This window comes from Leptopilina boulardi, unplaced genomic scaffold (assembly GCF_019393585.1).
Source record: "Leptopilina boulardi isolate dan_hultmark-lab unplaced genomic scaffold, ZJU_Lbou_2.1 LbouV2_58, whole genome shotgun sequence".
NCBI lineage: Eukaryota > Metazoa > Arthropoda > Insecta > Hymenoptera > Figitidae > Leptopilina > Leptopilina boulardi.
This window is the reverse complement of record NW_026138003.1, coordinates 1,416,779-1,429,330: the sequence shown is the minus strand read 5'-3', so window position 1 is coordinate 1,429,330 and position 12,552 is coordinate 1,416,779. Positions and strand designations below refer to the sequence as shown.

The window sequence follows — 12,552 nt, the reverse complement described above, 5'->3', positions numbered from 1 at the left end:
AAATTAACATTACTAACCCTAAAATGGGCAAATATCTTAACTTCTGAAAAACAATTTCTGTGCTGTATTCTACAATCCTAGCACAAAAATAATCTCAAAAAAAATTTTTGAAAAATTGTTTAATTTAAAGAAATTGCAATTTTATTACTCAAAATTATCATTTTTAACCCTAAAATGGGTAAATATCAAAATTTCTCAAAATCAATTTCTGTGCTGTATTCTACAATACTAGCACAAAAATAATCTCAAAAAATATTTTTAAAAAACTGAGTTTAATTAAAAGAAATTGCAATTTTATTGCTCAAAATTAAGATTTTTAACCCTAAAATGGGTAAATATCAAAATTTCTCAAAATCAATTTCTGTGCTGTATTCTACAATACTAGCACAAAAATAATCTCAAAAAATATTTTTAAAAAACTGAGTTTAATTAAAAGAAATTGCAATTTTATTACTCAAAATTAACATTACTAACCCTAAAATGGGTAAATATCAAAATTTCTCATTATCAATTTCTGTGCTATATTCTACAATACTAGCACAAAAATAATCTCAAAAAATATTTTTAAAAAACTAAGTTTAATAAAAAGAAATTGCAATTTTATTACTCAAAATTAACATTTTTAACCCTAAAATGGGCACATATCAAAATTTCTGAAAAACAATTTTTGTGCTGTATTCTACAATACTAGCACAAAAATAATCTCAAAGAACATTTTAGAAAAACTGAGTTTAATTATAAGAAATTGCAATTTTATTACTCAAAATTAAGATTTTTAACCCTAAAATGGGCAAATATCAAAATTTCTGAAAAACAATTTCTGTGCTGTATTCTACAATACTAGCACAAAAATAATCGCAAAAAGATTTTTAAAAAACTGAGTTTAATTAAAAGAAATTGCAATTTTATTGCTCAAAATTAAGATTTTTAACCCTAAAATGGGCAAATATCAAAATTTTTAAAAAACAATTTTTGTGCTGTATTCTACAATACTAGCACAAAAATAATCTCAAAGAACATTTTAGAAAAACTGAGTTTAATTATAAGAAATTGCAATTTTATTACTCAAAATTAACATTACTAACCCTAAAATGGGCAAATATCTTAACTTCTGAAAAACAATTTCTGTGCTGTATTCTACAATCCTAGCACAAAAATAATCTCAAAAAAAATTTTTGAAAAATTGTTTAATTTAAAGAAATTGCAATTTTATTACTCAAAATTAACATTTTTAACCCTAAAATGGGCACATATCAAAATTTCTGAAAAACAATTTTTGTGCTGTATTCTACAATACTAGCACAAAAATAATCTCAAAGAACATTTTAGAAAAACTGAGTTTAATTATAAGAAATTGCAATTTTATTACTCAAAATTAACATTACTAACCCTAAAATGGGCAAATATCTTAACTTCTAAAAAACAATTTCTGTGCTGTATTCTACAATACTAGCACAAAAATAATCGCAAAAAGATTTTTAAAAAACTGAGTTTAATTAAAAAAAATTGCAATTTTATTGCTCAAAATTAAGATTTTTAATCCTAAAATGGGCAAATATCAAAATATCTGAAAAACAATTTCTGTGCTGTATTCTACGATACTAGCACAAAAATAATCTCCAAAAATATTTTTGAAAAACTGAGTTTAATTAAAAGAAATTGCAATTTTATTACTCAAAATTAACATTACTAACCCTAAAATGGGTAAATATCAAAATTTCTCATTATCAATTTCTGTGCTATATTCTACAATACTAGCACAAAAATAATCTCAAAAAATATTTTTAAAAAACTAAGTTTAATAAAAAGAAATTGCAATTTTATTACTCAAAATTAACATTTTTAACCCTAAAATGGGCACATATCAAAATTTCTGAAAAACAATTTTTGTGCTGTATTCTACAATACTAGCACAAAAATAATCTCAAAGAACATTTTAGAAAAACTGAGTTTAATTATAAGAAATTGCAATTTTATTACTCAAAATTAAGATTTTTAACCCTAAAATGGGCAAATATCAAAATTTCTGAAAAACAATTTCTGTGCTCTATTCTACAATACTAGGACAAAAATAATCTCAAAAAACATTTCTGAAAAACTGAGTTTAATTAAAAGAAATTGCAATTTTATTACTCAAAATTAACATTTTTAACCCTAAAATGGGCAAATATCAAAATTTTTAAAAAACAATTTTTGTGCTGTATTCTACAATACTAGCACAAAAATAATCTCAAAGAACATTTTAGAAAAACTGAGTTTAATTATAAGAAATTGCAATTTTATTACTCAAAATTAACATTACTAACCCTAAAATGGGCAAATATCTTAACTTCTAAAAAACAATTTCTGTGCTGTATTCTACAATACTAGCACAAAAATAATCGCAAAAAGATTTTTAAAAAACTGAGTTTAATTAAAAGAAATTGCAATTTTATTGCTCAAAATTAAGATTTTTAACCCTAAAATGGGCAAATATCAAAATATCTGAAAAACAATTTCTGTGCTGTATTCTACGATACTAGCACAAAAATAATCTCCAAAAATATTTTTGAAAAACTGAGTTTAATTAAAAGAAATTGCAATTTTATTACTCAAAATTAACATTACTAACCCTAAAATGGGCAAATATCTTAACTTCTGAAAAACAATTTCTGTGCTGTATTCTACAATACTAGCACAAAAATAATGTCTAAAAACATTTTTGAAAAACTCTGTTTAATTAAAAGAAATTGCAATTTAATTACTCAAAATTAACATTTTTAACCCTAAAATGGGTAAATATCAAAATTTCTCATTATCAATTTCTGTGCTGTATTCTACAATACTAGCACAAAAATAATCTCAAAAAATATTTTTAAAAAACTAAGTTTAATTAAAAGAAATTGCAATTTTATTACTCAAAATTAACATTTTTAACCCTAAAATGGGCACATATCAAAATTTCTGAAAAACAATTTTTGTGCTGTATTCTACAATACTAGCACAAAAATAATCGCAAAAAGATTTTTAAAAAACTGAGTTTAATTAAAAGAAATTGCAATTTTAATGCTCAAAATTAAGATTTTTAACCCTAAAATGGGCAAATATCAAAATTTCTGAAAAACAATTTCTGTGCTCTATTCTACAATACTAGCACAAAAATAATCTTAAAAAACATTTCTGAAAAACTGAGTTTAATTAAAAGAAATTGCAATTTTATTGCTCAAAATTAAGATTTTTAACCCTAAAATGGGCACATATCAAAATTTCTGAAAAACAATTTTTGTGCTGTATTCTACAATACTAGCACAAAAATAATCGAAAAAAGATTTTTAAAAAACTGAGTTTAATTAAAAGAAATTGCAATTTTATTACTCAAAATTAACATTACTAACCCTAAAATGGGCAAATATCTTAACTTCTGAAAAACAATTTCTGTGCTGTATTCTACAATACTAGCACAAAAATAATGTCTAAAAACATTTTTGAATAACTCTGTTTAATTAAAAGAAATTGCAATTTAATTACTCAAAATTAACATTTTTAACCCTAAAATGGGTAAATATCAAAATTTCTCATTATCAATTTCTGTGCTGTATTCTACAATACTAGCACAAAAATAATCTCAAAAAATATTTTTAAAAAACTAAGTTTAATTAAAAGAAATTGCAATTTTATTACTCAAAATTAACATTTTTAACCCTAAAATGGGCACATATCAAAATTTCTGAAAAACAATTTTTGTGCTGTATTCTACAATACTAGCACAAAAATAATCGCAAAAAGATTTTTAAAAAACTGAGTTTAATTAAAAGAAATTGCAATTTTAATGCTCAAAATTAAGATTTTTAACCCTAAAATGGGCAAATATCAAAATTTCTGAAAAACAATTTCTGTGCTCTATTCTACAATACTAGCACAAAAATAATCTTAAAAAACATTTCTGAAAAACTGAGTTTAATTAAAAGAAATTGCAATTTTATTGCTCAAAATTGAGATTTTTAACCCTAAAATGGGCACATATCAAAATTTCTGAAAAACAATTTTTGTGCTGTATTCTACAATACTAGCACAAAAATAATCGAAAAAAGATTTTTAAAAAACTGAGTTTAATTAAAAGAAATTGCAATTTTATTACTCAAAATTAACATTACTAACCCTAAAATGGGCAAATATCTTAACTTCTGAAAAACAATTTCTGTGCTGTATTCTACAATCCTAGCACAAAAATAATCTCAAAAAAAATTTTTGAAAAATTGTTTAATTTAAAGAAATTGCAATTTTATTACTAAAAATTAACATTTTTAACCCTAAAATGGGCAAATATCAAAATTTCTGAAAAAATTTTTAGAAACTAATTTTTGTGCTGAATTGTGCACAACCAGCACAAAAATAAACTCTAATAACATTTTTTTAAAAATATCTATATTTTCCAAAATAACTAAATTTTTAATTTAACAATAACGATCATAACCAAAAAAATTACAAAAATGAAAATTTTTGGAAATTAATTTTTGTGCTGGGCTGTTCACGACCAGCTAAAAAATAAACTCTGAAAACATTTTTTAAAAATATCTATATTTTCCAAAATAACTAAATTTTTAATTTAACAATAACGATCATAACCAAAAAAATTACAAAAATGAAAATTTTTGGAAATTAATTTTTGTGCTGGGCTGTTCACGACCAGCTAAAAAATAAACTCTGAAAACATTTTTTAAAAATATCTATATTTTCCAAAATAACTAAATTTTTAATTTAACAATAACGATCATAACCAAAAAAATTACAAAAATGAAAATTTTGAGAAATTAATTTTTGTGCTGAATTGTTCACGACCAGCACAAAAATAAACTCTAATAACATTTTTTAAAAAGATCTATATTTTCAAAAATAACTAAATTTTTAATTTAACAATAAGGATCATAACCAAAAAAATTACAAAAATGAAAATTTTTAGAAACTAATTTTTGTGCTGAATTGTGCACGACCAGCACAAAAATAAACTCCAATAACATGTTTTAAAAAGATCTATATTTTCAAAAATAACTAAATTTTTAATTCAACAATAACGATCATAATCAAAAAATTTAAAAATTTTAGAAATTAATTTTTGTGCTGAATTGTGCACTACCAGCACCAAAATAAACTTTAATAACATTTTTTAAAAATATTTATATTTTCAAAATTAACTCATTTTTTAATGTGACATTGATGATCTTAAACAGAAAATTTTGAAAAATCAAAGTATTTATAAATAAATTTTTTTTCTGAATTGTGCATAATTATCACAAATCATACCTCAGTACCAATTTTTGGAAATATCTATTTTTTCTAGGATATCTCATTTTTTATTTTTAAAAAGGTTTTCTCAATCCTGAAATTTTTGAAAATCAAAATTCTTGAAAACATTTTTGTGCGGAAATGTATGTATGTCTTTGTAAAAATGAAACTTCTTTGACATTTTTTTAAAAATATGTATATTTTCCAAAGTAATCAACATTTTGTTTAACAATAACGATCATAAACGCTGAATTTTAAAAAGCACAGTTTTTAGAATTGTTTCTTTTCGCTGAATAGTGCAAAAAAATAAACAAGGAATACAATGTTCTTGCTATATTTTGAAAATTAAAATCACTTTATTAAAATGCACTTTTCCTTTCACTTTAACTTCCAAAATGTTTTATTCACTTAGTCTATATATAGATATATAAAAATAAAATATAATAAATAAATAAAATATAAAAACTTATTATTGGATACATAAATAACTTTTTTTTATCACTTATAAGGTAATAGGTATTGCTGAGCAATACATGTTTTGTAACTTTTTACATTACTATTTCTTTGAGGACAGTAATTTTTTAATACTTCATTTTTTTAAAATCTTTGGTTCTTATATTTCGCATACAATCAATTTTGTTTGTTTGTTGCCTCTTTTGAATAAATTAAAACATGTGGATCCACCACTTTTTCGTTGTCAAATATCTTTTCTGGTTGTTTTGATGATGATAAATCATCATACAATAACCAAGTTTGATTGACTAGAACATACGCCTTATAATGTCCAGGAATTTCTGGGTTATATGAACCGGAATATCCAATAAATCCAGCAATCTTATATTCGGTCTTTTGACCAAGATTTATAATTTTTAGTATGTCACAGATTCTTGTGTCGTTTCGTTTTCCAACTTCTACAGATATTAGAAGGTGTGGTCCGTAGTAAATTGTCATTTTTTTCTTTTCTTTGCAACAAATTTTATCTTTTCGAGGAGGAATTTGCAGTGCTTCAAGTAAATTTACGATGCCAGAATTATAAATGACTTGTAAGTCAATATGGCCTATAATAAAATCATCTTTTTGTATCTTTTTACATATAGTACATGTATACTCAACTGTATAACTCGGCGTTGCAGAGAAGAGATTGGTTGTTAGTTCAGTTAGATTACAAACAGCATTTATTGTAACTATGCTTATCACTGATTTGCCTGTTTTGATTTTTTTATCGTATTGCTTTACTTCCTTTATAGTAGCACTTGAATTGCGAAGAACTCTTGCACGTTCTTTGAAAACTTCAGCTCCTAATTTTTTTTTAATAAAAATTTTTGCCAACGAAAATATATCGCTTTCAAATTCGCTAATTTGTTCATTGTAAAATTCATTGTTCATTATAAGCATACTTATTACATGTACAAGACTATCTAAAGCACATGAATTCGACACGACTGTTATGAGCTGATGTTCTCTAACGTTTTTACAAATCGATCCGTTTGGTAAAATGGGCAACCATGTATAATAGTTGACAGAAGGCTCAAAATGAGGACAGTATTCTCCGTATTGTGCACCTTTTTTCTTTTTATTAGTCTCTTTTAAACAAACCTGTAATTCTTTGAAATTGGAAACATCTTTTTGAATAAAATCATCAACGGAATCTTCTTCTTCTTTTACTATTTGTACTTTGTTTTGCTCGCAGTCTTCAGAGAAAGTTGAAACATTTCCTTCATCAGATTCTTCATCGTTGACATGGATATCTTCTTTAGTTATATGAACTTTTTTGATTTTGTTTCTCCAATTGTGTTCATTTGCTAATTCTGCAACACTTGCATTGTCATGAATAGTTTTTTTGATTGATTTATCAATTCTATTCTTTTTTGCTGGAACTGGTACTTTTGTCAATTCATTGTTTTGTTTTCTTTTATTTGAAGATACCGATTTTTTTAAAACGGCTTCAATTTCCCCAGTTTCTGTAATCGTTAGCGCTCCAGTTGCAGCTGATTTTAATTTCTTTTCTATATCTTGAAGATGAAGAATGACGAATTTATCCAATCGCAATGGAAGACCTGCAAGTCTGAAAACACGATTTTTTAAATCGTTGAAATACGACTCGATGGCTGATGATGAGGGATTCAAAGTTCCAAAACCAACTTCTTTGCTCATAATTTCCGTGAAAAGTGGAAAATATACCAGCAAATTTTTAAATTTTTTCGCAAATTGTGGGAGATAATAAGCATTTACCTCATCATCATTGGTTGTTTTTTCATTCTCGGCTTTCTTCTGCACTTCATCATAAATGTTGTCAATCCATTTGCCCAGTGATGTTGAATTAATAAATGCTTCTTCTGCTTCATCCAAAATCATATTTTTCTCCTCGGCACATCCACTATTTTCATTTTCACTTTTTAAAATGCTTTCTGCTGTTGGGTCTTTAACGCCTCTTATTTTTAATTTTAAAAATTCTTTCGATGTAGCAGCATAGCTTCCATTATTTCCGCTTTTGCACAATGCCAATGTGAGAATATGGATAACCATAGTTTCGAATTCATTAAAATTCTCCTGTCTTCTTAAAATACACATGGCTCTTAAGTAAATGGCTTTCACTCCTGGTTGACGCTTTGGGTAGCAATTCCAGTAAGCAACCATTTTTGTGTAATGGCAGACGTCTAAACGGATAATGCAGTGTGGCATTTCCAAATCACTGCCTTGTATTATTTCGAAGCACATGTATAAATAATAAATTAAACTTTTTACCTCCACGAAAACACGTGCAACAGCACCTAAAAGGGCTTTGTCAAAATCCGTTATTATCTCTTGAGGAAAGGGATAATTTTTATTTTCTATACAACCAATCCGCCTAAATTCAAAAAGCCAGTTTTGTATTGCTACTGTTGAGTGTGATGATGATAACATTTGGATTACCGGTACTGATACTCCGTTGACATCAACAAGACCTTGGTAGAGAAATATATGAGGGCATAAATTATTGTTGGGAAGTTTTATCTTCTTTACTAAACTTCCAGTCCCATCAAAATACATTTTGTTTGAAAATTTCTCATAAATTAACTGTTGTTCTTTTGTCCAGTAATGTACGAACACGGGATCTTTTCCTATATTTCGAATTGCACCATTATATTTATTATCGTATTTTAGGATAGATAAATTTTCAATGGGGTTTGAACAAACTATACCCAATTTCTCATTCAAACGCTCTTGTTTAGCTTTACTTAAAACTGTTGTCTTATACAAGTTCGGTGGACTTTCGTCCCCGACCGTTTGAATAAGACGATGCGCTTCATTTTTTCGTTGTTGAGAAGGAAATAAGCTTTTATCAATTAGAACATTTCCAACAGCTGTTCTTAATTTTCCCTGTAAATTCCGTTTCTTTTCATGGGCTACTAATTTATTAAAATCTGTGATTCTACAATCCATCATTATTGCCTTCTCTCCTTCCTTTGGTTCATCAATAATTTCACCTTTAAATTTGCAAAAACATTCCGAGCATGAGGCTTCAACTGTTACAAATATTCCAGATTCAGTTATTCTCGAATTATTAAAAGCCAAAGCGCATGGGATATTTGTGATATTAATTATATCTTCATACAAAACATGAGTCCATGATTTTTTTTTCAATTTTCTGACGATTCGGTCTCTATCTCGAAAATGATGTAAATTTGTATCAGGTCGCATAGAAGGCCAAATTTCTGTCACATTCAATCGAAACTCAAAAGCATTTTCAGATGTATTAAGTATACTGCTATCATTGAAACTAAAATCTTTGAGTGGTGGTTCAATCTTCAAATATTCAGCTAATTCTGAAAATACGTTGTACCGATTCTCCAGAAGAATTGTATAAATGTATTTTGGTTGCATTTTATTTATTAATTCCATGGCATCCGATATTTGTTGGTAAATTTCTGATGATGGGGTAGCTATTTCTCCGTTCTGTGAAACAATACTGTGGAACTCTTGTTTTCTCAAAACTTCTTTTAAATTTTCTATTTTAGTGGTTATTGACTTGTGCCTTCCACGCTTCCTTTTATTCAAATTATCTCCCTCTTCTTGATTTTCCAGTGTCTCATCTTGTAGTAAATTCTGTAAAAGCATAAATATGGATTTAGCAATGAAAAAATATTTTATTTAATTGTTTTCAATAAAAACATTTATAACTTTCCAACTAGTTAGAAAATCTGAACAGAATTTTATAGAAAAAAGCGTATAATTATTTAATGAATTGAATTTTTATAGTTGCTTAAATGCTAGGTCAAATTCTACGATTTACGAAACTTTTACTTGTCTGAAACTTTATTTCATTCCATTTTCACTTATACGAGAAATTATTATACATTTAAATTTTTATTATAAGGTTATGTGATTATTGTGATTTCACACACAAATATTCTCCGCAGGTTATCTCTCATAAATCTTGATAAAATGAACTAAAACTTTGCGGAGAACTAAAAAATAGTATCAGAATTCGTTGTCATGTGGCAAAATTCATTAATATTTTGTCAGATAATTTATTTTTAAAAAATAGCATATTTGAGGAAAATTTAATACGCCTTAAGTTCAATAATAATCATTTCCCTAAATATGTAATTTGTTAAGAATACATTTTTTGACAAAAAAATTAATATAATCTGTCACATAACATCGATTCCTTATACTATTTTAGAGATTTCTATAAAATTTCAACTTAATCTATTAAATATTTTACGAGAAAACTTTTGGAGAATATTTACATTGAAAATCACTACAATCACATAACCTTAAAAAAATAGTACACGAATTTTTGTTTCACTGTATTTCAACATGACATAATATTAATTATGCGAACTGTTAGTTCCACCAAATAAAGTATTGTTCAAACAAAAAATTTTCGATTTTTGGATTATTTCAAAAAATATTTAATGCCAATAAAGATTTACTTAGATAATTTCATTATTTCTTTTTCGGCTCAGGCAAGCCACAAGAACAACAATTTAAATACTACATTTAATATCATTTTTTTAAAATGAAAATTTACAAAAAAACTTAGTTCAAATAATAATACAAAATAACTACGGCTTTTATTCTAGTTTAAACTTCATTGAATTGTGAAAATATTATATTAAAAACAATTGATCATTACTACCTGTTGAAATCATTTAACCTTCAAATTAATTTAAAATTTTAGGTGAAATACTATCCACAATAATTTTACACAACTTTTCTTATAAGTCAATTTCTTACTTTTCTAGTTTTTATAAAGAAATAATTTTAACATAAAACCTATTTATTTCGTACTGTTTATTTAGTTCAAAAAACCTAATATAAGTATTATTCTGATACTTACCATTACTATGTAGAACTCGCAACGATAAATAATAAGAGTTTATTATGAAAATATCTTTAATAACAGATGTTGAAATCACTTCATATATATCGAAAGTGAAAAAAAGGTTATAACAATTTACAAAAGTAACACGAAAAATAATTTGCCAACGACTGAACTTTTCACAAATATTTAGACATCCAAAATGGCGAAATCTAAGACAACCAAGCACACCAGTGACGCCAAACAAGGATGGGTAAGTCGCTTTTGATACTTTTAAAGAATCGATAATTCGATATATCGATTTTGCATTTGTTGAGCAGTGACGCATCACTCTAAGAGTTTTACGTACAATACATGGAAATAAACCCCAAAAATAAACTTCCCAACACTGGAGTATAAAGAAAATTTAAAATTTTGAAAATTTTTTGGTTATGATCGTTAGGGCGCACTCACACCTCTGGCTGCCTGCACAGGCAGCCTCCCACCACGCAGAAAACGTACAAGAGTAAGAGAGACAGAAAATTCAAATTTAAATCTACTGACTCTCTGATTGGCTCTCACTGGCTGCCTGTGCAGGCAGCCAGAGGTGTGAGTGCGCCCTTATTCTAAATTATAAATTTAGTTATTTTTGAAAATATAGATTTTTTAAAAAATGTTATTAGAGTTTACTTTTGTGCTGGTCGTGCACAATTCAGCACAAAAATTAGTTTCTAATAATTTTCATTTTTGTAATTTTTTTGGTTATGATCCTTATTGTTAAATTAAAAATTTAGTTATTTTTGAAAATATAGATCTTTTTAAAAAATGTTATTAGAGTTTATTTTTGTGCTGGTCGTGGAACAATTCAGCACAAAAATTAATTTCCAAAAATTTTCATTTTTGTAATTTTTTTGGTTATGATCGTTATTCTTAAATTAAAAATTTAGTTATTTTGGAAAATATAGATATTTTTAAAAAATGTTATTAGAGTTTAATTTTGTGCTGGTTGTGCACAATTCAGCACAAAAATTAGTTTCTAAAAATTTTTTCAGAAATTTTGATATTTGCCCATTTTAGGGTTAAAAATGTTAACTTTGAGTAATAAAATTGCAATTTCTTTTAATTAAACTTCGTTTTTTAAAATTTTTTTTGAGATTATTTTTGTGCTAGTATTGTAGAATAGAGCACAGAAATTGTTTTTCAGATATTTTGATATTTGCCCATTTTAGGGTTAAAAATCTTAATTTTGAGCAATAAAATTGCAATTTCTTATAATTAAACTCAGTTTTTCTAAAATGTTCTTTGAGATTATTTTTGTGCTAGTATTGTAGAATACAGCACAAAAATTGTTTTTTAAAAATTTTGATATTTGCCCATTTTAGGGTTAAAAATCTTAATTTTGAGTAATAAAATTGCAATTTCTTTTAATTAAATTCAGTTTTTCAAAAATGTTTTTTGAGATTATTTTTGTGCTAGTATCGTAGAATACAGCACAGAAATTGTTTTTCAGAAATTTTGATATGTGCCCATTTTAGGGTTAAAAATGTTAATTTTGAGTAACAAAATTGCAATTTCTTTTAATTAAACTCAGTTTTTTAAAAATATTTTTTGAGATTATTTTTGTGCTAGTATTGTAGAATACAGCACAGAAATTGATTTTGAGAAATTTTGATATTTACCCATTTTAGGGTTAAAAATGTTAATTTTGAGTAACAAAATTGCAATTTCTTTTAATTAAACTCAGTTTTTTAAAAATATTTTTTGAGATTATTTTTGTGCTAGTATTGTAGAATACAGCACAGAAATTGATTTTGAGAAATTTTGATATTTACCCATTTTAGGGTTAAAAATCTTAATTTTGAGCAATAAAATTGCAATTTCTTTTAATTAAACTCAGTTATTTAAAAATATTTTTTGAGATTATTTTTGTGCTAGTATTGTAGAATACAGCACAGAAATTGATTTTGAGAAATTTTGATATTTACCCATTTTAGGGTTAAAAA

The 12,552-nt window shown here is 25.7% G+C and overlaps 1 protein-coding gene across 1 annotated transcript in view; it reads left to right on the top strand.

Moving 5' to 3' along the window:
* The window catches only part of LOC127290213 (glypican-6), a 151,302-nt gene that overhangs the window by 43,175 nt on the left and 95,575 nt on the right, over positions 1-12,552 (top strand). The gene's annotated exons all lie outside the window — the stretch shown is intronic.